Source organism: Kogia breviceps, chromosome 15, assembly GCF_026419965.1.
Source record: "Kogia breviceps isolate mKogBre1 chromosome 15, mKogBre1 haplotype 1, whole genome shotgun sequence".
NCBI lineage: Eukaryota > Metazoa > Chordata > Mammalia > Artiodactyla > Physeteridae > Kogia > Kogia breviceps.
The window spans coordinates 41,874,154-41,898,305 of record NC_081324.1 but is presented as its reverse complement, the minus strand read 5'-3'; the positions used below and the strand labels follow the sequence as shown (position 1 = coordinate 41,898,305).

Below are 24,152 nucleotides of genomic sequence, written 5' to 3'. Positions count from 1 at the left end.
GTGCTACAATCTCACCAACACTTGGCAATGTCATTCTTTTTCATTGCAGTCATTCTGGTGGGTATGATTTTCATTTCTATGACGACTTTCTTGTGGTTTTTTTTCATTCTCTCATGACTAATGAGACTGAAGATCCTTGCTTTCGTTTATTCGTCAATTGGAGAGCCACTTTTGTTGGGTATCTCTCATAGTCTCTTGCTCAATTTTTTATTGGGTGGTCTGTCTTTTTAATTTATAGTTCTATATATAGTCTGAATATGAATCCTTTGCCAGTTTGTAACTTTCATCTCAGTGAACAGCTTTTGAATTTTTTGAATGAAAGAGTGACATGAATAGCTGCATACTTTGAGAAAATTAATCTGCCATGAATATGTAAAAGTCAAGCAGAGAGATTTTAAAAAGATAACACATATATTCCTGGAGAAAGTGAATGAGGGTCTAATTTAGACAGAGGGCAACAATAATAGAAAAAAGGAAAATGATGAAAATGATACTCTATAATTGATTCATTCATCCACTTATTCAGGACTGAGAAGCCTTGATAACTGATTTGGAAAATTATGGAATATAGGTCATTCAGGAAGGACAGTGATTACTTCATAAAGCAAGGCAATCAATATTGGCAGATGAGAACTTAGGAAAATGAAAGTTTGGAATTACTGAGGAGCCTTTAATATGGAATCAGCAAGACAAAAAAAAAAAAGATCACCAAGTAGCAGCAAGCCCCAATTTTTCCCAACTTAAAGACATTCTATCATCCTCGCCACAATTAAAATTCCATAGTCCTTTTTCTTGCAGGTCACTCAAATAAGAAAAAATAAAATAGCAAAACACAGGCTTAAAATATCAGAATGGAAGAGAAAACTCTTTTCTCATGGTCAATTTTTCCAAGAAGAGATATTTGAGGGACAGCGACCCTAGGATGCCTGTCTGTCAAAACATTTCCCATTTCCTTTTACCCTAAAGTGTAGCCATAATGCCCTTCCTCTTCCGATTCTTAGACTTACTAGTAAGTTAAAAGTAAAGGCCATAGAACTTCCCTCTAATGGTTACATTCAAATGCTCATCAGAGTGAGATCTCAAGTCATCTATCACTATCATCAGCACCAGCATCATCATCTAACACTTACTGAGCATTTACCATGTACTGTGTATTATATGTATTAGTTAAGCCCTCTGAAGTCCTGTAAATAAGTATTATTACTATGATTCCTGTCGTATAGCTGGAAAAGATGAAACAGAAAGGTTAAGCAATTTGTCCAAAGTGACACAGCTAGTAAGTCATGGAGCTTGGATAGGAGCCAAGGCAGCTTAACTCTAGAACCTGCTTTCCTATATATTATCTTTCTTTCTTATCTACCTAAATTCTCCCTGTCAGCTGTCATGTAAGGATCATTGACAGTTAAGGATTTCAAAGAATAAGGCCTTATTCTTTTAGGAGGCAGTAGTCAGGACCTGGGTGTGGGAAGCCCCAAATGGCACAGTACACTCTAATGACAGAAATGAGATTGAGACCCAATCTGAGTGATACAAAAGACCACTGAAAATACCTCGTATTTGTTCCCTTATCTCCCTTTCCATGCCCACACCCGCACTGTCACTAATCTGGATCACTTCCATAGTCTTTAATTTCCTCTCCACCTCCAAACTGTCACCTCCTCCAATTCATTCTCCACCCCACAGCCAGAATCATCTTTTAAAATGATTAAACAGTTCATGCCACTCTTCTTTAAAACATTCAGCACCTTCCCACTGCACATAAGATAAAATCCAAACTCCTCAGCAGGGCCCACAAAGTCCTGTGAAATCTGTCCCCAGCCTCCCTTTTCACTCTCACTGTGCCCCACTCTTCCCTTCCCAACATGAACATTGGCTTTTATGCCAATTCCTTGAACACAAGAAGCGCTTCTCCACCTCGGATCGCTGTGATGCACTCTGCTCTCTGCCTAGACTGTGCTTCCTCCAGCAACTTAAATGTTCACCTTCTCCTCATCCTTCATTGCAACTTAACACACAGAACTTTGCTTTGATCATCCCATGCTCCTCCCACCTTATTCTTTGTCATACAGCACCCCAACTTACTTATGTAGTAGACTTTGTCAAAAGCTGTCATTTGATTACTCAGTTGTAAGTGTAGCCCTCTGTCTTTCCCACTAAGTAAGCTTCATGACAGTGTTGGCCTGGCACTTGCTAGATACCAATAAGAAATCTGATCAGATAAATGTAAGAATCAATAAATGGCTCTCATGGTTCTTATCTTGGGTGACTGGGGGAATAGGAGGGTCACTCATGGAGATATAAAATACAGCTGGAAAAGCAAGTTGTGGAGAGGAACGTAGTTCAGTGAGAGACAGGTTGAATTTGAGATGCCCATAGGGAAGACAAGTAGAAATGCCCATGAAGTAGTTAGAAATAGGGGTCTAGGGTTCAGAGAAAAGTCTGCACAAGATAACACAGATTTAGAAGACGAGAATAATAGGGCAGATGCAGCTATGGATGTCAATAGCAAGGCCTGGGAAAATATGCAGGATGGCTAAAGCAGAAGCCCTACAAGTAAAAGAAAAGGAGAAAGGAAAAGACTAGGAAGGAGCCTTCAAAGAGGTCAGAGAAGTGTCAGGAGAAGACAGGACAGATTTTCAAGGAAAATGAGAGGTTAAATCAAGAGGGTCAAATTCTTGGGAGAAGTCAAGTAGGATGACAAACGAAAGGGGGGAATCAGATTTATTGTTTAGGAAACTCTAGTGCCCTTTGGAAGAGGTTGCAACCAAACAGATTTGGACACCAAAGACAAAAGTGTCTCCAATTCATAGCTTTAGCTAGGGCGTGGACTCTATAAAAATCCTTTTCAGTGGCTTTGTAAACCCTGGGACACAGGAAGTGTGACAAAAAGAAATTATTAAGTACCTCACCTATCAGCTTTAGGAAAAAAATAGTTACCCTACATTGTTGGGATTTTCTAAAGAGATACCATTAAAGTCAGTTGAAAAGGCTGGTCTATTCAAAACTGCAGAACTATGTAAGGAAACTCATGATTAACAGTGGCAAAAGCTACCAGGGTGCTTTCAGAGAATGAAAGCTGTATGATATACACATTAGACAGGAAAGAAATTTGAGAGGTAAGAGGTTGTGACCAACAGCAGTTCATAGAGCCTGCCAGGGTATGGCTGGCAATTCAAGATCACAGATGTGTCAACTTGCTCTAATCAGGGAGAGTCCTTCTTGCTAAGTGCATTCATGCTGGTAGTCAGTAGAGATGCAACCATGCACTAAATTTTGAACCTGAGCAGAGTATAAGTATTGTAGAGAATTTAATTTACCCCCCGCCCCCTACTTCAAAGGCAGACCCATGCTAAAATAACCCCCCTTGCAAAGCCAAAAATTGATCTCAAATGTGGATGGAATAGAGCCCAGAAAAGAGAGATTTTAGCACTGGACTGGCATAAAGAACTGGAAAAAAAAACAGGGAAGGGGCTTTTGAACAGTCCATTCTCTCTTATGATACATATTCCGACACATAATTATTCCACTCATTTGTCAAAAAGTGGTTAATTTCAGTAAAAAGGCATTCCTATAAATATTATCCATATCCTATAAATGAAAACTAGAAATTTCACATATCTGCGGTAATTTAAAATAAAAACAATTTTAAATCCCTTTCTGTTGATAATTAGATTTGGCCCAGGACGTGTTCTGTGGAACTAAATAAGCTGTTAAGAAGAGGTGTAGGGCAGACACAGTTAAGTATCAAGGGAACCGCTTTTTCATCCTTCCAGACCGGTTATTGTGGAAGACACTGAGATATAAAATTCTGGGTGGAAAGCTGAATAAAGAAAGACATGATGGAGGAAGGAACCCAGGGCGAATTTTGGACGTCTGCCCTTGTTTCCTGTTTGTGGGAGGCTAGCAGTTGGCAGCTGCTGGGTTAGAGTTCCTGGTAGAGACCGTTGGGGCAAAAGAGGACTCTGGTGTCTGTTTCTTTTACTTAGGCAGCAGCAGCTGTAGCAGCGGGTACAGGTGAGGGTGCCCTGACGGTCTCCATGGCAACACTGGAGGGGTGGAGGTGAGAAAGGCGCCCTCCATCCGGCAAACCTCCGCCTCGCCAGCCCCGCCCCCTGTCCGCGACCTCGAGCTGCCTTTCGGCTAGTCCTCCAACCACGCGCACGCTCAGCAAAGAGGATCCGCGCTCCAGCCTCCCTAGCGTCCACCGCCAACTGCACGGTTGCCTTGGCAACGATAGGGGGAGAAAGGCCAAGGCCCTTTCTGCTCTGCGTTCTTCGCCCCCACGCCCAGAGTGTGAGGGCTCACAGGAGATCTGAGTCCTTCCCTAGCAGGGCTGGGCCACGCAGGGCACTCAGCACTCAGAGGACAAGGCGACGCAGGCTGGAGACCCCGGCCCCGACTCAGCAGCCGCCAGGGTAGCAGCTCAACCTCCTGGCCCTGGAAAGGCATCTCTCTCCTCACTCCTCAGAGACAGAGGCGCAGTCATGCTGGGGTTGTGATGTCATCTTCCAAAGGTCCAAGGACCAGAAAAAAGCTTTCCTCAACCCAGTCCATCGCCACGTTCCCACACGGAAGCAGGGAGGAGGCCGCCTTCCCAGGGAAATAGAGGAGTCCCTGCTGGCCATCTGCTCTCTTAGCGGGATTCCCTCCGGTCCCAGCAAGCTCAGCCATACCCTCTGCCGGCCCTTTCCATCCACTTAAGATTATCTCCAAGGACTAGGACACCGAGTCCTCTCCCTATTCTCTCCTCTTGCCTGGCCTTTGGGGAACGAAGGGTAGAGGTCCTCGGAGCCCTGCAGAAGGCAGCAGGACCCCAGGCTTCCCTAAGGTCAGTGGCTCCGCTCTGCCTAGATCTCCCATAGGAGAGGGACGCGGGGGGGGGGGTTTCTGTAGGCAGTGTCCTACCACCCGCAGCCAGGTAAATCGTGTCCAGGAGAGGCACCCCTGAGGGATGATTCAGTATTGCATAGAGAAACTGATTTTGCTCAGAACCTAAAAGAAATAAGTTGTGTATTTATTTACTGGATCAAAACAAGCACAGGTGGAGAAGCGTGTCTCTTCTGGCAGCTAAGTCAACGGACATTGTTGCTTTTCTTTCAAATGCATCAGAAAGCACCACGATTTTCAAAGAAATTATTGTTTGGATGTAGACAAAGAAAAAGCCAAAGAAACTACATTGCATTCTCTAGTTGACATTTTGAGGACAGTTTTTCTATAGTTTACAATAGAGACCTGTCCTCTTCTTGAGCAGTAGTTAATATTTTATTGCTATAACCAGGAGTTTTCATAAAGCTTTTATTATCTTTTTAATAAGATGCACAAAATTTGGAAATTAATAAAATCATAAGCAATACCTATGTTGCTGAAAATACACTATCATTGATTTTTCCAAATATTTATGGAGATGCTTGATGAATCAGCTTATTGATAAATAATTGTTTGTTACCTAGCACTTACAGAAAAGATTATATTTAACTGGAGAAAATATGTAAGAAAACAAAAAGTATTTATCAAATAGAATTAAGTTTAACAGTTTGCTTAAGAAATTTGAAAGTGATTTGTTTTATATATATACATAATTTGCTATAAATATATATATAATTGAATACTAAATAAATTTGGCTACCAAAACGTAAAGGATCTTTGAATTAAAGTTCTGAGATTAGATATAAGCTTTAAAATGCAAATTGAAGTGTTATCTGATTGTTAACTCAGATATGTCCTGTTGTCTTTGCACTGAAATATTCAACTTTACAAGGCAGTTATTTCAAAAGACGATTTAGTAATTAATAATTAATAAAGTTAATTAATAAAGACAATCTTCCTTTAATCGCCTTCCAAACTGCCAAACTATTTCAAATATTACTGGCAGAAATGTTTCTACTATCTCCCTAAGGATATTATCCATGCTCTTAATGCCAGATTTGTTCCTTAAAAAAAAAATTTTTTTGCCCACATTGATTAAAAGTAAATGTATGTTTCAATTGGAGAAAGATCTCTCTATAAGTCATAGAATGTATACTGACTGATGTTTAATACCTCGGTTTATGTTATCAGGATCCCGAAGGAGGCTCATGATCAGAGCACCCCATGTTACAATGTGAAGTTTAAGTGAATGGGAAATGAGAAGAAAAGGTTTTAGCTTTCTGGACTGCTTCTTTTGCCATTTGGAAAGGTTAGCCTCACCTCTCACCACTATTATTTCACATGGTATTAGAAGCTCTCAGCAGGTCTGGCATGCCTTCAGTTAGGTGTCAATGTTTGCATATTCAAGTACTGTTCCACTTCCTCAGGGTACAATATGTACTGGGGCATTACAATATAAAACTTGAAACAGAGCTGCTAACTAAAGATTTCAAAATGAGTAATTATCTGATCAATTTAATATTAGTGTATACTAGAACTGAGGAAGCTGGGAAAAGCAAAGTATATTAAGAAATGATTTTAAAGAAACATATATCATATATTCAATATGTAATCTGTGTTAACAGATGTCTCTAGATAGTAGAACGGTAGTTTTTTTCTTTCATTTTTCTTTACTTTTCAAGAAATCTATAATAAGCAGATAGTAATTTAATATTTAATAATAATAAACATAATATATATTTAATATTAATAAATCTCTACACTTTTAAAAGCACATCATATGTTTATTTTAATTTATTAGTTGTGACTAACAGTGTTGTATTTTTTTTCAATGTTTAAAATCTTTAGGTTGTACTATGTACTAGAAAAAAAGTCAAGTGAATGAAAATTTATAAAATATGTCTTTCTAAGAGTTGGGAACATTTCACAGGTTCTTAAAATCAAATACAGAAAGAGAGAAACTTGTATGTAAATGTCCATCTTACTCAGTAAACAATGTTATATTACAAGAAATTGTTATATTTTAAATGTCCATTAACCTTACTACAAGACTGTCAAACCCCCAAAGTATCACATAATGGAAAGCTGACAGTTTTTATCCACAGCTCTATCAGAATATAATCACATCACAGTTTATCTGGGTCAGTAGATACCAACAAATTTATAAGTTGGAAATAAAATGTTTGATAGAAAGGCATTAATAAAACAATAAAAGGACACAACATAAAAATAGCCACCTTATAATTCTCACTTCAACAGGGTGTGCCACCTGAATTTGAAGTAAATAAACAGATTCTGTCATAGGTAAGCAGGGAGGAATAGAAAGATGTTTGTCTTTTACAGAAAATAGATTACACAAAAATTTGTCTATATCCATTTCCCCAAAGTCCCATTATCACAGTTATATCATTTGAACTTGAGCTAATAATAAACATCTATCAATGCAATAATGTCCACTAAAGAAATAGAACAATATTAACTAGAGTTTATAAATTTATAATGATCAAGCTGTTACTCCAAAAGGTATGTAATAATTGATATACAAAGTTCTGTTAAGCTTTAAAATAGTCATCTTTGACTTTTTGCACCTCCCACATAATCCATATTAAACTGTTCTCTAATCTGCTGATACTTGCCTGTATCTCTTGCTTGGATTAGTTATTCAATTTACTACTTTGTTCTACTTGTTTTATTTCTGATTCTTACAATTCATTCTTCTCAGAGTAGCCAAAAGTATCTTTCTAAAATGAAAATCTGAGACTGCTTATTTAAGTATTATATATAGATAGATAAGGAAAGAGAGAGAGAACACAAGCATCTTAAATGTATTATTGAGCTCATTCATAAGTACAGGTAATCCTCAAGGACCCAAAAATTAAAATTTAAAAGAAATGGCAAAATGAAACCAGAGGAGTAAGCTATAACAGAAAACTAAAGCTTAATTTTCTCTGGGAGCAATTGCCTATACCAGGAACCTACAGCTTCTGGGACTGGATAGAGTGGGGGGAAGAAGAGAAGAAACCTTGGATTCTGGCAAAGTAAGGAAAATGAAGCACATTTCTAAGTGCAAGGAATTAGAGGGAAAGGAATGAATGAACAATGACTGCATTGGGGGAAATATCTGCACATCCAGATTTCACTTCATCAATTCTCTTTTCAATGTTATCTAAATTTCTATTGAAACCTTAGAGTTCCTACTTTCTAAATTTGTTTTTTTTTCCTCTTTTACTATTTTCTAAATCTTCCTACTCATTTTTACATAACTTCTTTCCCTCTTTAAGTTTAAGATAATAATTCTCCACACTGATAAAAGTCATGAATTCAGAATTTTAAGAAATATATAACAAAAAGCATAACTATTTTGAAATCTCCTCCTAGACACATTGTAGTGAATCTGTAGAACACCACAGAATGATAAAGAAAAAAATGTGGAGACCTTCAAGAAAAAGAGACAGATCATCTACAGAGAGGACAATAGGACTGACAGCACATTTCTCAACAGGAGGTATAATGGAATATAGAAAATAAAATAACCTTTTTAAAAAGAGTTTAAGGGTTAAAATAATATGTTTAAATAAAAATATTTTCAGCTAGATAATTAAGAAATAACCAACCACTGACTAACTAAAGGAACTTCTAAAGCACTAATTTTAGGGGGAAAAAAACACCTGCAGAGGAAAATACCAACTGACTAGAAAAAGAAATATGGAAAGAAACTAGTGAATTTGGATATAAGCTTAAAAACAACTGGATTTATGAAATAAAGATAATCTTTATATGTTATATATAATATATATTTAGAAGAAATAATTATCTAAAAGAAGAACAATAATATTATCTACATTCTGGAGTTCAAAAGACTAAACAAAACAATTGTAATCCATGAAAATACGGTAAGAGTAAAATGACTAGCAGGAAGGTCAAAATGTAGAATTTAATAATTATGCATGATCTCGAATGTAAATGGCAAGCACTAAGACAAATCTAGTGTATAAATTCCAAATTATAAATGGGAAATGTGAATTAAAAACTAATTTAAACTGTCAATGTAATGGAAAAGGGACATTAAGAAAAGCAAGGTAAATAGAAAACAAAGAATGAGATTTAAAATATACAGACATGTATAAATAATCACAGTATCTTTTACAAATGAGGAAAAGATATATTGTCAGACATACAAAGCCAAAAGAATTTGGCTAACAGACCTATACTATAACAAATGTTAATATCCTTCATGGAGAAATATCTTTCAGGCAGAAAGAAATGACACCAGATGGAAATATGGATCTATAAAAGGAATAAAAGGCACTAGAATGGTAACCACATGGGTAAATATATTTGAATATTATTCTTATTATGTAAACATCTTTAAAGATCGTTGATATTGGAACAAAATAATGTATTATAGGATTTATCACATATCTATAGGAAAAACACTGTTAATATATATTAATAGCATAAATGTCGGGAGTGTACTGAAAGTGTACTATTATAGGCTTCCTGAACTATACATGTTGTATAATTCTTGAAGGCAGACTTTCATTATTTAAAGATGTACACTATAAACTGTACAGAAACTACTAATATTTAATTCAAAAAATGCAGAGAAGAGGGGGGAAAGAACAAAGAACAGACTGGATATATAGAAAGCAAACAGCAAGATGACAGACTTAACCCAAACCACATTAAATATAAATATTCTTATGAACATTCAACTGAAAGGCAGGCATTGTAGTAAAAAAGCAAGACCCACTGTATGCTATTTACAAGAAATGCATTTTATATCTGACCCTTGAACAAGTGTTTTAACTTCCTCTAGTTCCATCTCCTAATATGTTGCTCTGCAGTAGCTTTGATAAGTAACAGCCCACATTATTAGTGCAACCTTGTAGCCACCAGAAGAAAGAGAATGGAACTGCAACTTTTTTGAAGCATTAGTCCCAAAGAATGTTCACATTATTTTATCTGTCTAGTAGTTCCCTGGGAGACCCAACTTAACAGGCTGTCTGAAGTTGAATGACTCGGAACTTACCTAATGTGAAAAGCCCTCCCCTCAGGAGCATTTATGGAAAACAATTACAGGAAAATATTTTACTTTCATAGCTGCCTAAGACAGTGAATAACATCTGAGTCAAGCAATAGACTAAACAAAAGCTTAAAAATAAAAACTATGGAATGAGATGTCCATACGGTTTTGAAAGACTCCAACATATTCCCAAGGAATCCAGAAGAACACACACATGTATAGAAATGTGTGCATGCTCAGAGAGGGTCTAAGAAGGACCTAGATTCTCACCTCTAGCTAACCTTGAGGCTCTGCACACACAGGAAGTAAAGGTTGGGAAAGAGTTGTCAGCTACCCAGCTGAGTGCCAAAGGTTTACCCTAACACACACAGATAGCCTCTTAGCAAGTACTGGGAAATTTACTGGTTTCAGGAATTTCTGAGCAAATTTTTGTATGCTATTGAAATTATGCTGATAAAAATCCTAACTAGACTGCTATATATTAAGAAATTTTTTAAAAAGAAAGAAATTGATGGTAATCCTCACAGCAACCACTAAGAAAATAATTCAAAAATGTATAGTAAAGGAAACAAAAAGAAAATTAAAATGGTACAAATAAGTATTGAATACAAATGAAAATAATAAAGAAGGAATTAAGAAACAAAAAAATGACATATAGAAAACAAGTAGCAATGTAGCAGAAATAAGTACTTCCTTATCTCCTTATCAGTAATTACATTAAATGTAAATGGATTAAATACAACAATTAATAGACAGATACTGGCAAAATGGATTAACAGAATCATTCAAAAAGACATCTGCAATAGACATACTTCATATTCAGGCACAAACATGTAGAAGGTGAAAGGATGGAAAAAGATATACCATGCAAACAGAAACCAAAAGAGAGGTGAAGAGGCTATATCAATGTTAGACCAAACAGACTTTAAGATAAAAATTATTACTAGAGGCAAAGAATGACACTTTATAATGATAAAATTGACAATCCTTTAAGAATACATAACAGTCATTAACATATACATGCTGAACAGAGCCACAAAATACAAGAAGAAAAAACTGACAGAATTAAAGGGTGTAACGGTTCAAAAATAATAGTTGGAGATTTCAATACTCATCTTTCAATAATGCATCAAACAACTAGACAGAAGATCAGCAAAGAAACAGACAACTTGAACAACATTATAAACCAACTAAACCAGGAATCCCCAACCCCGGGGCCACGGACTGGTACTGGAACCAGGCCATACAGCAGAAGGTGAGCAGCAGGTGAGCAAGCGAAGCTTCATCTGTATTTACAGCTGCTCCCCATCGTTCTCATTACCACCTGAGCTCCACCTCCTGTAAGATCAGTGGCGGCATTAGATTCTCATAGGAGCACAAACCTTACTATGAACTGCACATGCTGGGGATCTAGTTTGCATGCTCCTTATGAGAATCTAATGCCTGATGATCTGAGATGGAGCTGAGGTGGTGATGCTAGGCTGGGGAGCAGCTGCAAATACAGATTATTATTAGCATAGAGTTAATGTATGGTCTCTGCACAGAGACCATAGTAAATCAATTGCTTGCAAACTCATATCAAAACTTTGTCAGTGAGTGCCAAGTGACAAGCTGCATCTTACAGAGTAGACTGGACATAAGCAACACACTTTGGGTGTCACTGTGTCCCATCACCCCCAGAGAGGACCATCTAGTTGCAGGAAAACAAGCTCAGGGCTCCCACTGATTCTGCATTATGGTGAGTTGTATAATTATTTCATTATATATTACAATGTAATAATAATGGAAATAAAGTGCACAATAAATGTAATGCCCTTTAATCATCCCCAAACCGTTCCCCCTCAGCCAGTCTGTGGAAAAATTGTCTTCCATGAAACTGGTCCCTGGTGCCAAAAAGGTTGGGGACCACTGAACTAAATCGAACAGGCATCTTTAGAGCCCTCTGCCCAACAACAGCAGAAATACATATTCTTCTCAAGTACACATGCAACACTCTCCACTATAGGCCATATACTAGCCCCCAAAATAAGTCTCAATAAATTCAAAAGGATTGAAATCATACAAGATATGTTTCTACAACCATGATATAAAGAAATTAGAAATCAATAACAAATTTGGAAAACTCAAAAAATGTTAGAAATAAAACAACACACTCTTCAATAACCACTGAGTAAATACTTTGAGATGAAGGAAAACAGAACCATATCAAAATTTAGGGGATACAGCAAAAGAAGTGCTTTGAGGGAGTAAATTTATACAATTTATACCATTTAAATTTATACCATTTATAGTGGTAAAGGCATTTACTACAGTTTTAAAAAGATCTCAACCTAATTTTCTGTCATAAGAAATTAGAAAAACAAAAGCAAGCTAAATGCAAGACATGCAGAAATAGTGTAGAAAAACAAGAGAGAAAATCAATGAAACCAAACCAAAAATTCATTCATGGAAAATATCAAAAACACTGATAAATCTTTAGCTAGACTAACCAATTACAAAAAGAAAGAAGACTCAAATTACTAAAATAAGGAATTAAAAAGGGAACACTGCTACCAACCTACATAAAAAGGATTACAAGGGGATACTATGAACAACTGCTTACAAAAAAATAGATAATATAGATGAATGTGAACAAATTACTAGAAAAACACAAACTACCAAAACCGACTCAAGAAAAAGTAGAAAATCTGAATAGATACAGAACAGAAAAAGAGATTGCATATCAATTTTTTTTTTAAGTTACAACAGGTATGGGCCCAGGACCATACAGCCTCACTAATGAATTCTACCAAATGTTTAAAGAAGAATTAATACCATCATTTTATATATACTCCTCCAAAAAAAAAGAGGAAATACTTCCCAACTGATTCTCTAAGATCAGTATCCCTGATACCAAAACCATGCAATGACATCACAGGAAAACAAAATTACAGATCAGTATCCCTTATGAATACAGATACAAAAATCTCCAACAAAATAATAGCAAGCTAATTTTAGCAGCATATAAAAAATTATATACACAATGACCACATGGGTTAGTCACAGGAATGTAAAGCTGACTCGATCTATAAAAATTAATGTATAGAGAATATCCTTACAAACCAACTGAAAAACTGATAGGATTAGTAAGTGAGTTTAGCAAGGTTGCAGGATACAATAACAATATATAAAAGTTGTGTTTTATACACTAGCAATAAAAAATATGAAAATGAAATTACTAAAACAATTCCCTTTGCAACACCATGGAAAATACTTACAAATTTTTGAGAAGAAATTACTTGAACACTGAACATTTCAAAATACTGTTGAAATAAAGGAGACTTACACCCCTATTTTACACGATACCCAAAAATCAACTCTAAATGGATTAAACACTTGAATGTAAGACCTGAAACCATAAAACACCTAAAAGAAACATAGGTGGTAAGCTCCTTGACAGTGCTCTTCGTAATGAGTTTTTGGATTTGACACCAAAAACAAAGGCAACAAAAGAAAAAGTAAACAGGTAGGCCTATATCAAATTAAAAACCTTCTGCACGGTAAAGAAAACCACCAAGAAAATGAAAGGGCAACCTACTGGACTAGTTGAAAATATCTGCAAACCATATATCTGATAAGGGGTTAATATCCAAAACAGAAAAATAACTTATAAACTTAAAAGGAAAAAAGTTCAATTAAAAAGTGAGCAGAGGAACTGAATAGACAGTTTTCCAAAGAAAACATCCAAATGGCCAACAAATACATGCAAAGGTGCTCAACATCACTAATCATCAGGGAAATGCAAGTCAAAACCACAATGAGATAATCTCCTCACACCTGTTAGAATGGTTATCATCAAAAAGAAAAGCCATAACAAGTGTTTACAAGGACACAAAGAAAAGGAACTGTAAATGGCTGCGGGCACTATGGAAAACAATATGGTATTTCCAAAAAAATTAAAAATCAAACTACCATATGATCTAGCAATACTTTTCCTAGGTATATATCCAAAGGAAATGAAAACAAAATATTGAAGGGATATCTGTACTCCCATGTTCACTGTATTTTTTTTTTAAACATCTTTATTGGAGTATAATTGCTTTACAATGGTGTGTTAGTTTCTGCTTTATAACAAAGTGAATCACCTGTACATATACATATGTCCCCATATCTCCTCCCTCATGCATCTCCCTCCCATGCTCCCTATCCCACCCCTCTAGGTGGTACAAACAACCAAGCTGATCTCCCTGTGCTATGCGGCTGCTTCCCACTAGCTATCTATTTTACATTTGGTAGTGTATATATGTCCATACCACTTTCTCACTTCATCCCAGCTTACCCTTCCCCTCCCCGTGTCCTCAAGTCCATTCTCTACATCTGCCACTTTATTCCTGTCCCGCCCCTAGGTTTTTCAGAACCATTTCTTTTAGACCCCATATATATGTGTTAGCATACGGTATTTGTTTTTCTCTCTCTGACTTACTTCACTCTATGACAGACTGTAGGTCCATCCACCTCACTACAGATAGCTCAATTTCATTTCTTTTTATGGCTGAGTAATATTCCATTGTATATATGTGCCACATCTTCTTTATCCATTTATCTGTTGATGGACACTTAGGTTGCTTCCATGTCCTGGCTATTGTAAACAGAGCTGCAATGAACATTGTGGTACATGACTCTTTTTGAATTACGGTTTTCTCATGGTATATGCCCAGTAGGGGGATTGCTGGGTCATATGGTAGTTCTATTTTTAGCTTTTTAAGGAACCTCCATACTGTTCTCCATAGTGGCTGTATCAATTTATATTCCCACCAATAGTACATGAGTGTTCCCTTTTCTCCACACCCTCTCCAGCATTTACTGTCTGTAGATTTTTTTGATGATGGCCATTCTGACAGGTGTGAGGTGATACCTCAATGTAGTATTGATTTGCATTTCTCTAATGATTAGTGATGTTGAGTGTCCTTACATGTGTTTGTTGGTGCTCTGTATATTTTCTTTGGAGAAATGTCTATTTAGGTCTTCTGCCCATTTTTGGATTGCATTGTTTGTTTTTTCAATATTGAGCTGCATGGGCTGCTTATATATTTTGCAGATTAATCCTTTGTCAGTGCTTCATTTGCAAATATTTTCTCACATTCTGAGGGTTATCTTCTTGTCTTGTTTATGGTTTCCTTTACTGTGCAAGAGCTTTTAAGTTTCATTAGGTCGCATTGGTTTATTTTTGTTTTTATTTCCATTATTCTAGGATGTGGGTCAAAAAGGATCTTGCTGTGATTTATGTCATAGAGTGTTCTGCCTATGTTTTCCTCTAAGAGTTTTATCATGTCTGGGCTTACATTTAGGTCTTTAGTCCATTTGGAGTTTATTTTTGTGTATGGTGTTAGGGAGTGTTCTAATTCAATTCTTTTACATGTAGCTTTCCAGATTTCCCAGCACCACTTATTGAAAAGGCTGTCTTTTCGCCATTGTATATTCTCGACTCCTTTATCAAAGATAAGGTGACCATATGTGTGTGGGTTTATCTTTGGCTTTCTATCTTGTGCCATTGATATATATTTCTGTTAGAGTGCCAGAACCACACTGTCTTGATTACTGTAGCTTTGTAGTATAGTCTGAAGTCCAGGAGCCTAATTCCTCCAGCTCTGTTTTTCTTTCTCAAGATTGCTTTGGCTATTTGGGGTCTTTTCTGTTTCCATAAATATTGTGAAATTTTTTATTCTAGTTCTGTGAAGAATGACAGTGGTAGTTTGATAGGGATTGCATTGAATCTGTAGATTGATTTGGGTAGTAGACTCATTTTCACAATGTTGATTCTTCCAATCCAAGAACATGGTATATCGCTCAATCAGTTTGTATCATCTTTAATTTCTTTCATCAGTGTCTTATTGTTTTCTGCATGCAGGTATTTTGTCTCCTTAGGTAGGTTTATTCCTAGGTATTTTATTCTTTTTGTTTCAGTGGTAAATGGGAGTGTTCCCTTAATATCTAGTTTCAGATTTTTCACCATTAGTGTATAGGAATGCAAGAGATTTCTGTGCATTAATTTTGTATCCTGCTACTTTAACAAATTCATTGATGAGCTCTAGTAGTTTTCTGGTAGAATCCTTAGGATTCTCTATGTATAGTATCATGTCATCTGCAAACAGTGACAGCTTTACTTCTTCTTTTCCTATTTGGATTCCTTTTAATTGTTTTTCTTCTCTGATTGCTGTGGCTAAAACTTCCAAAACTATGTTGAATAATACTGCCGAGAGTGGCCAACCTAGTCTTATTCCTGATCTTACAGGAAATGGTTTCAGTTTTTCACCACTTAGAATGATGTTGCCTGTGGGTTTGTCATATATGGCCTTTATTATGTTGAGGTAAGTTCCCTCTATGCCTACTTTTGTGAGGGTGTTCATCATAAATGGGTGTTGAACTTTGTCGAAAACTTTTTCTGCATCTATTGATATGATCATATGGTTCTTCTCCTTCAATTTGTTAATATGGTGTATCACATTGATTGATTTGCGTATATTGAAGAAGTCTTGCATTACTGGGATAAAGCCCACTTGTTCATGGTGTATGATCCTTTTAATGTGCTGTTGGGTTCTGTTTGCTAGTATTTTGTTGAGGATTTTTGCATCTATGTTCATCAGTGATATTGGCCTGTAGTTTTCGTTTTGGGGACATCTTTGGTTTTGGTATCAGGGTGATGGTGGCCTTGTAGAATGAGTTTGGGAGTCTTCCCTTCTCTGCTATATTTTGGAAGAGTTTGAGAAGGATAGGTGTTAGCTGTTCTCTAAATGTTTGACAAAATTCTCCTCTGAAGCCATCTGGTCCTGGGCTTTTGTTTGTTGGAATCTTTTTAATCACAGTTTCAATTTCAGTGCTTGTGATTGTTCAGTTTACATTTTCTATTTCTTCCTGGTTAATCTCAGAAGGTTGTGCTTTTCTAAGAATTTGTCCATTTCTTCTAGGTTTTCCATTTTATTGGCCTAGAGTTGCTTGTAGTAATCTCTCATAATACTATGTATTTCTGCAATGGGAGTATTTCTTCTCCTGTTTCATTTCAAAGTCTATTGATTTGAGTAGTCTCCCTTTTTTTCTTGATGAGTCTGGCTAATGGTTTATTAATTTTGTTTATCTTCTCAAAGAACCAGCTTTTAGTTTTACTGATCTTTGCTATTGTTTCTTTCATTTCTTTTTCATTTATTTCTAATCTGGTCTTTATGATTTCTTTCCTTCTAATTCTGGGGTTATTTTGTTCTTCTTTCTCTAATTGCTTTAGCTGTGAGATTAGGTTGTTTATTTGAGATGTTTCTTGTTTCTTGAGGTAGGACTGTATTGCTATAAATTTCCCTCTTAGACCTGCTTTTGCTGCATCCCACAGGTTTTGGGTCATCGTATTTTCATTGTCATTTGTTTCTAGGTATTTTTTTTATTTCCCCTTTGATTTCTTCAGTGCTCTCTTGGTAATTTAGTAGTGTATTGTTTAGCCTCCATGTGCTTGTATTTTTTACAGATTTTTTCCTCTAATTGATGTCTGGTCTCATAGTGTTGTTCTCAGAAAAGATACTTGAAACGATTTCAATTTTCTTAACTTTACCAAGGCTTGATTTGTGACCCATGATATGATCTCTCCTGGAGAATATTCCATGAGCACTTGAGAAGAAAGTGTATTCTGTTGTTTTTGGATGGAATGTCCTATAAATATCAATTAAGTCCATCTTGTTTAATGTATCATTTAAAGTTTGTGTTTCTTATTTAGTTTCATTTTGGATGATCTGTCCATTGGTAAAAATGGGGTGTTAAAGTCCCCTACTATGACTGTGTTACTGTTGATTTCCCCTTTTATGGCTTTTAGCATTTGCCTTATGTATTGAGGTGCTCCTATGTTGGGTGCATAAATATTTACACTTATTATATCTTCTTCTTGGATTGAGCCCTTGATCATTATGTAGTGTCCTTCATTGTCTCTTGTAACAGTGTTTATTTTAAAGCTCATTTTGTCTGATACGAGAATTGCTTCTCCATATTTTTTTGAATTCCATTTGCATGGAATATCTTTTGCCATCCCCTCAATTTTCAATCTGTATGTGTCACTAGGTCTGAAGTGGGTCTCTTGTAGACAGCATATATATGGGTCTTGTTTTTGTATCCATTCAGCCAGTCTGCATCTTTTGATTGGAGCATTTAATCTATTTATATTTAAGGTAATTTTTGATATATATGTTCCTATTACCATTTCTTAATTGTTTTGGGTTTGCTCTTGTAGGTCTTTCCTTCTGTTGTATTTCCTGCCTAGAGAAGTTCCCTTAGCATTTATTGTAGTGTTGGTTTGGTGGTGCTGAATTCTTTTAGCTTTTGCTTGTCTGTAAAGGTTTTAATTTCCCCATCAAATCTGAATGAGATCCTTGCTGGGTAAAGTAATCTTGGCTGTAGGTTTTCCCCTTTCATCACTTTAAATATATTGTGCCACTCCCTTTTGGCTTGCAGAGTTTCTACTGAAAGATCAGCTGTTAACCTTATGGGGATTCCCTTTTATGTTATTTGTTGGTTTTTCCTTGTTGCTTTTAATATTTTTTCTTTGTATTTAATTTTTGATAGTTTGATTAGTATATGTCCTGGCATGTTTCTCCTTGGATTTATCCTGTATGGGACTCTCTACACTTCCTGGACTTGATTGAGTATTTCCTTTCCCGTATTAGGGAACTTTTCAACTATAATCTCTTCAAATATTTTCTCAGTCCCTTTCTTTTTCTCTTCTTCTTCTGGGACCCCTACAATTTGAATGTTGGTGCATTTAATGTTGTCCCAGAGGTCTCTGAGACTGTCCTCAAATCATTTCATTCTCTTTTCTTTATTCTGCTTTGCAGTAGTTATTTCCACTATTTTATCTTCCAGGTCATTTATCTGTTCCTCTTATTCTACTACTGATTCCCTCTAGAGAATTTTAAATTTCATTTATTGTGTTGTTCATTATTGTTAGTTTGCTCTTTAGTTCTTCTAGGTCCTTGTTAAACGTTTCTTTTATTTTCTCCATTCTATTTCCATGATTTTGGATTACCTTTACTATCATTCCTCTGAATTCTTTTTCAGGTAGACTGCCTATTTCCTCTTCATTTATTTGGTCTGGCGGGTTTTTACCTTGCTCCTTCATCTGCTGTGTATTTCTCTGTCTTCTCATTTTGCTTACCTTACTGTGTTTGGGGTCTCCTTTTCACAGGCTGCAGGTTCGTAGTTTCCATTGTTTTGGTGTCTGTCCCCAGTGGGTAAGGTTGGTTCAGTGAGTTGTGAAGTCTTCCTGGTGGAGGGGACTTGTGCCTGTGTTCTGGTGGATGAGACTGGATCTTGTCTTTCTGATGGGCAGGACTACGTTCAGTGGTGTGTTTTGGGGTGTCTGTGACTTCATTATTATTTTAGGCAGCCTCTCTGCTAATGGGTGAGGTTGTGTTCCTCTCTTGTTAGTTGTTTGGAAGAGGGTGTCTAGCACTGTACCTTGCTGGTCATTAGGTGGAGCTGTGTTTTACTTTGAGATGGAGATCACTGGGAGAGCTTTCACTGTTTGATATTTCGTGGAGCTGGGAGGTCTCCAGTGGATCAATGTCCTGGCTCTCTCACCTCAGAGGCTCAGGCATGACACCAGCCGGAGCACGAAGACCTTGTAAGCCCCACGGCTCAGAAGAAAAGGGAGTTAAAAAGAAAGAAAGAAAAAAATAAAATAAAATAAAGTTATTAAAATAAAAATTAAAAAATTATTGAAAATAAAAAATTAAAAAGTAATAAAAAGAAAAGAAAAAAGTAAGAAAGCAACCAAACCAAAAAACAAATCCACCAATGATAACAAGTTCTAAAGACTATCCAAAAAAACTCCAAACCAAAACAAAACTAAAAAAAACACAGAAAAACAGAACCCTAGGACAAATGGTAAAAGCAAAGCTATTCAGACAAAATCACACAAAGAAGCATACACATACATACTCACAAAAAGAGAAAAAGGAAGAGAGCCACCAAATCAATAAACAAATCTACCAATGATAATCAACTCTAAATACTAAACTAAGATAAACATAAAACCAGAAAGAAATTAGATGCAGAAAGCAAACCCCAAGTCTACTGTTGCTCCCAATGTCCACCACCTCAATTTTGGGACGATTCAATGTCTATTCAGGTATTCCACTGATATAGGGTACATCTAGTTGATGATGGAGATTTTTTCCAATGATCCTAAGGCTGCTGGGAGAAATTTCACTTTCTCTTCTTTGTTTGCACAGGTCCTGGGGTTCAGCTTTGGATTTGGCCCTGCCTCTGCATGTAGGTCACCTGAAGGCATGTGTTATTTGCTCAGACAGTATGGGGTTAAAGCAGCAGCTGATCAGGGGGCTCTGGCTCACTCAGACTGGGGGTAGGGAGGGATATGGATGTGGAGCAAGCCTGAGGTGGCAGAGGCCAGCATGACACTGCAACAGCCTGAGGTGTGCCGTGTGTTCTCCAGGGGAAGTTTTCCCCGGATCATGGGACCCTGGCAGTGGCAGGCTGCACAGGGTCCTGGAAGGGGGGCTGTGGATAGTAACCTGTGCTTACACACACAGGCTACTTGGTGACTGTAGCAGCAGTGTTAGCATTTCATGCCTGTCTCTGGCAGCTGCACTGATAGCCGCAGCTCGCACCAGTCTCTGGAGCTCATCTAGGCGGTACTCTGAATCCCCTCTCCTTGTGCACCCTGAAACAATGGTCTCTTGCCTCTTTGGCAGTTCCAGACTTTTTTCTGGACTCCCTCCTGGCTAGCTGTGGCACATTAGCCCCCTTCAGGCTCTGTTCATGCAGCCAACCCCAGTCCTCTCCCTGGGATCTGACTTCCGAAGCCAGAACTTCAGCCCCCATCTCCCACCCGTCCCAGCGGGTGAGCAGACAAGCTTCTCAGGCTGTGAGTGCTGGTTGGCACCAACCCTCTGTCCAGGAATGTCTCCGCTTTGCCCTCTGCATCCCTGTTGCTGTGCAAGCCCTCTTCCATCCTTGTCGAGGGGACTGCTAACCTTTTCTCCTTTTACTCAACACCTATGTTCACTGTATTATTCACAATAGCCAAGATATGCAAACAACCTTTGTCCATCAATGGATGAACACATAAAGGTGAGATTATATATATATATATGCATATATATATATATATATATATACACACACATACATATATATACATACACACATATAAATACATGTAATGGAATACTATTCAGCCCTGAGAAAGGAGGAAATAGTACAATTTGCAACAACACTGATGGACCTTGAGGGCATTATGCTAAGTGAAATAAGCCATACAGAAAAAGACAAAAACCTCATGGTATCATATTTGGAATTTAAAAAGAAAGTCAAAAATCATAGAAACAGAGAGTAGAAAAGTGGTTGCCAGGGAGGCTGCATAAAGGGTACAAACTTTTAGCTATAATATGAATAAGATATGCAGATCTAATGCAAAACATGGTGACTACAGTTGATGACACTGTACCATATCATTGAAATTTGCTAAGAGAATAGGACTTACATTTTTTCACCAAAAAAAGAGAAAAAGCTGACGAATGTGTTAATTATGTAGATGGGAGGAATCCTCTCACCATGTATATCCAATCACCACAGTGTACATTCTAAATATCTTACAATTTTATATGTCAATTTACCTCATAAACCTGATTTTAAAACATACAAATAAATAGACATCCCAAGTTCCAAGATTAGAAAACTTAATATTGGTAAGATAACAATATTCCCCAAATTAATCTACAGATTCAACACAATCTATATCAAAATTCCAACTCCTTTTCTTAAGAGGTACAAACTATTATGTATAAAATAAGCTACAAGGATATATTTGTACAACATGGGGAATATAGCTAATATTTTATAATAACTATAAATGGATTATAACCTTGAAAAAGTGTTAATCACTATAATGTACACCTGTAATTTATATAATATTGTACATCAAGTATACTTCAACAAAAAAAATAAAAGGTTAAAGAAAAAGAAATTGGCAAATTGATCCTAAAATTCATTGGAGATGCAAGACTCAGAAAAACTAAACCCATCTACAGAAAAGAAAGTTAGAGAAGTCACTCTTCTTGATGTCAAAACATACTACAAAAGTGCAATAATCAAGATAGACAAATAGATCAATGGAGTAGAATTGAGCACTCATAAGTAAATCATACATCCATAGTCACATGGTTTTTGACAAGGGTGCCAAGACAATTCAATAAAGCAAAGAATAGTTTTTGATAGATGGTGCTAGGACAACTGTATATGCACGTGCAAAAGACTGAATTGGATGCCTCTCTCATACCATATCCAAAATGTAACTCAAAATGAATCAATAACCTAAATGTTAGAGCTAAAATTATAATATTCTTAGAAGAAAACATCTTTATCACCCTGCTTTAGGTGACAGTTTATTAATATGACACCTACAGCATAATCAACCAAAGAAAAGAGAGATAATTTGGACTGTATCAAAACTAAAAATGTTACATGTTAAAGAACACTATCAAAGAAGTGAAAATCCAAACCACAGAGTGTAAGAAAATATTTGCTCACAATATATTGGATAAGGATATAGTTCCAGAATATATAAAGAAGTCTTAAGAGTTCTACAATAAACAGGCAACACAATTTTTTAAATGGTCAAAGAACTTGAATAGACATTTCCCTAGAGAAGATATATTGTATAAATGGTCAATAAGCACATGAAATGATGCTCAACATGATTAGTCATTTAGATAAATGCAAACCACAAGATGATACTATTCCATATCCACTAGGATGACTATAATTCTTCAAAATGGAAAATAACAAGTGTTGGTTAACATGTGGAGAATTTGGAAACCTCAAACGTTGCTGTGTGAATTTAAATGGTAAAGCTATTTTGAAAACAGCTTGGCAGTTCCTAAAATAGTTAGAGTTACCATATGACCCAGGAATTCCCCTCCTGGGTGTAAAACAAAGAGAACTGAATAATATGTCCACACAAAAATTTGTACACAAATGTTCATAGCAGTATTATTCATGATAGCCAAAAGTAGAAACTACTCAAAGTATCAATCAACTAAAGAATGTATAAACAAAATTTGGCATATCCATACAATGGAATATTACTCATACATAAAAAGAAATGATGTACTAATTCATGCTATGACATGGTTGAACTTTGAAAACATTACACTAAGTGGAAGAAGGCTGACATAAAGGCCACATATTGTATCATTCCATTTATGTAAAATTTCCAGGTAGGCAAATCCATTGAGATAATTAAGTTGATTAGTTTTCAGGGTCTAGGAGGAGGGAGAAATGATGAGTGAATGCTAATGGATGTGAGCAATTATTTTCAGGATGATGAATATATTCTGCAATTATGTAGTGGTGACGGTTGCATAGCCTGGTGAATATACTTAAAACCACTAAATTGTTCATGTTAAAGGGTTGAATTTTATGGTACATAAATTATATCAGTAAAATAGCAATATAAAAATACATTTGTGAATGGTTTCATATCTGCCCCAATTTATTGTAAACTGAGTGCAGAAAGAATAAAGTGTGGAAAGCAACACAGCAAAATGTTTAACAGTGACAATTTTGGGGTGGTGGGATTAAGGGTTATTTTTTATATTTAACTTCCTCTTTCTCATATTTTTAAATAATTCAATTAACCTTATAATCCTAATAAAATGAATTTGATAGAAAACAATAGACATCCATTAGCTGAAAAGCACACAAAATTTAACCCACCCCTCATACTTTATTAACTCAAAATGGATCATATAATAAATGTAAATGTAAAACTATAAAATATTTTACTAGAAAACATAGGAGAATCCCATGACTAGGTAGAATTTGATCCAGGTATGCAAGGTTGGTTAATCAACTAATGTAATCCATCATGTCAACAAATTTTTTAAAAAGAAAAAAAATCACGATTATATCAATAGATGCAGAAAAAGCTTTTGACAAAAACCAGTACACATTAATGGTAAAAACTTTCAGTAAACTACTAATAGAGAGGAGCTTTCTCAACGTGACAAAGACTATTTACAAAAAAACTACAGCTAACGTCATATTTAATGGTGAGAAACTCAAAGCTTTCCCACTGAGAACAAGTACAAGGTAAGGATTTTCCCCCCTCACCACTCCTTTAAACATTATACCAGAAGTCCTTGCTAATGCTATAAAAGGCAATGAAAGATATACAGATTGGGAAGGAAGACATAAAACTGTCTTTGTTCACAGATGACATGATCATCTG

General features: G+C 36.3%; 1 protein-coding gene and 1 pseudogene across 11 annotated transcripts in view; both read right to left on the bottom strand.

Moving 5' to 3' along the window:
• Positions 1 to 24,152, bottom strand: part of NOL4 (nucleolar protein 4) — a 398,638-nt gene that overhangs the window by 317,087 nt on the left and 57,399 nt on the right. The gene's annotated exons all lie outside the window — the stretch shown is intronic.
• LOC131742964 (U6atac minor spliceosomal RNA) lies at positions 20,860 to 20,917 on the bottom strand (annotated as a pseudogene).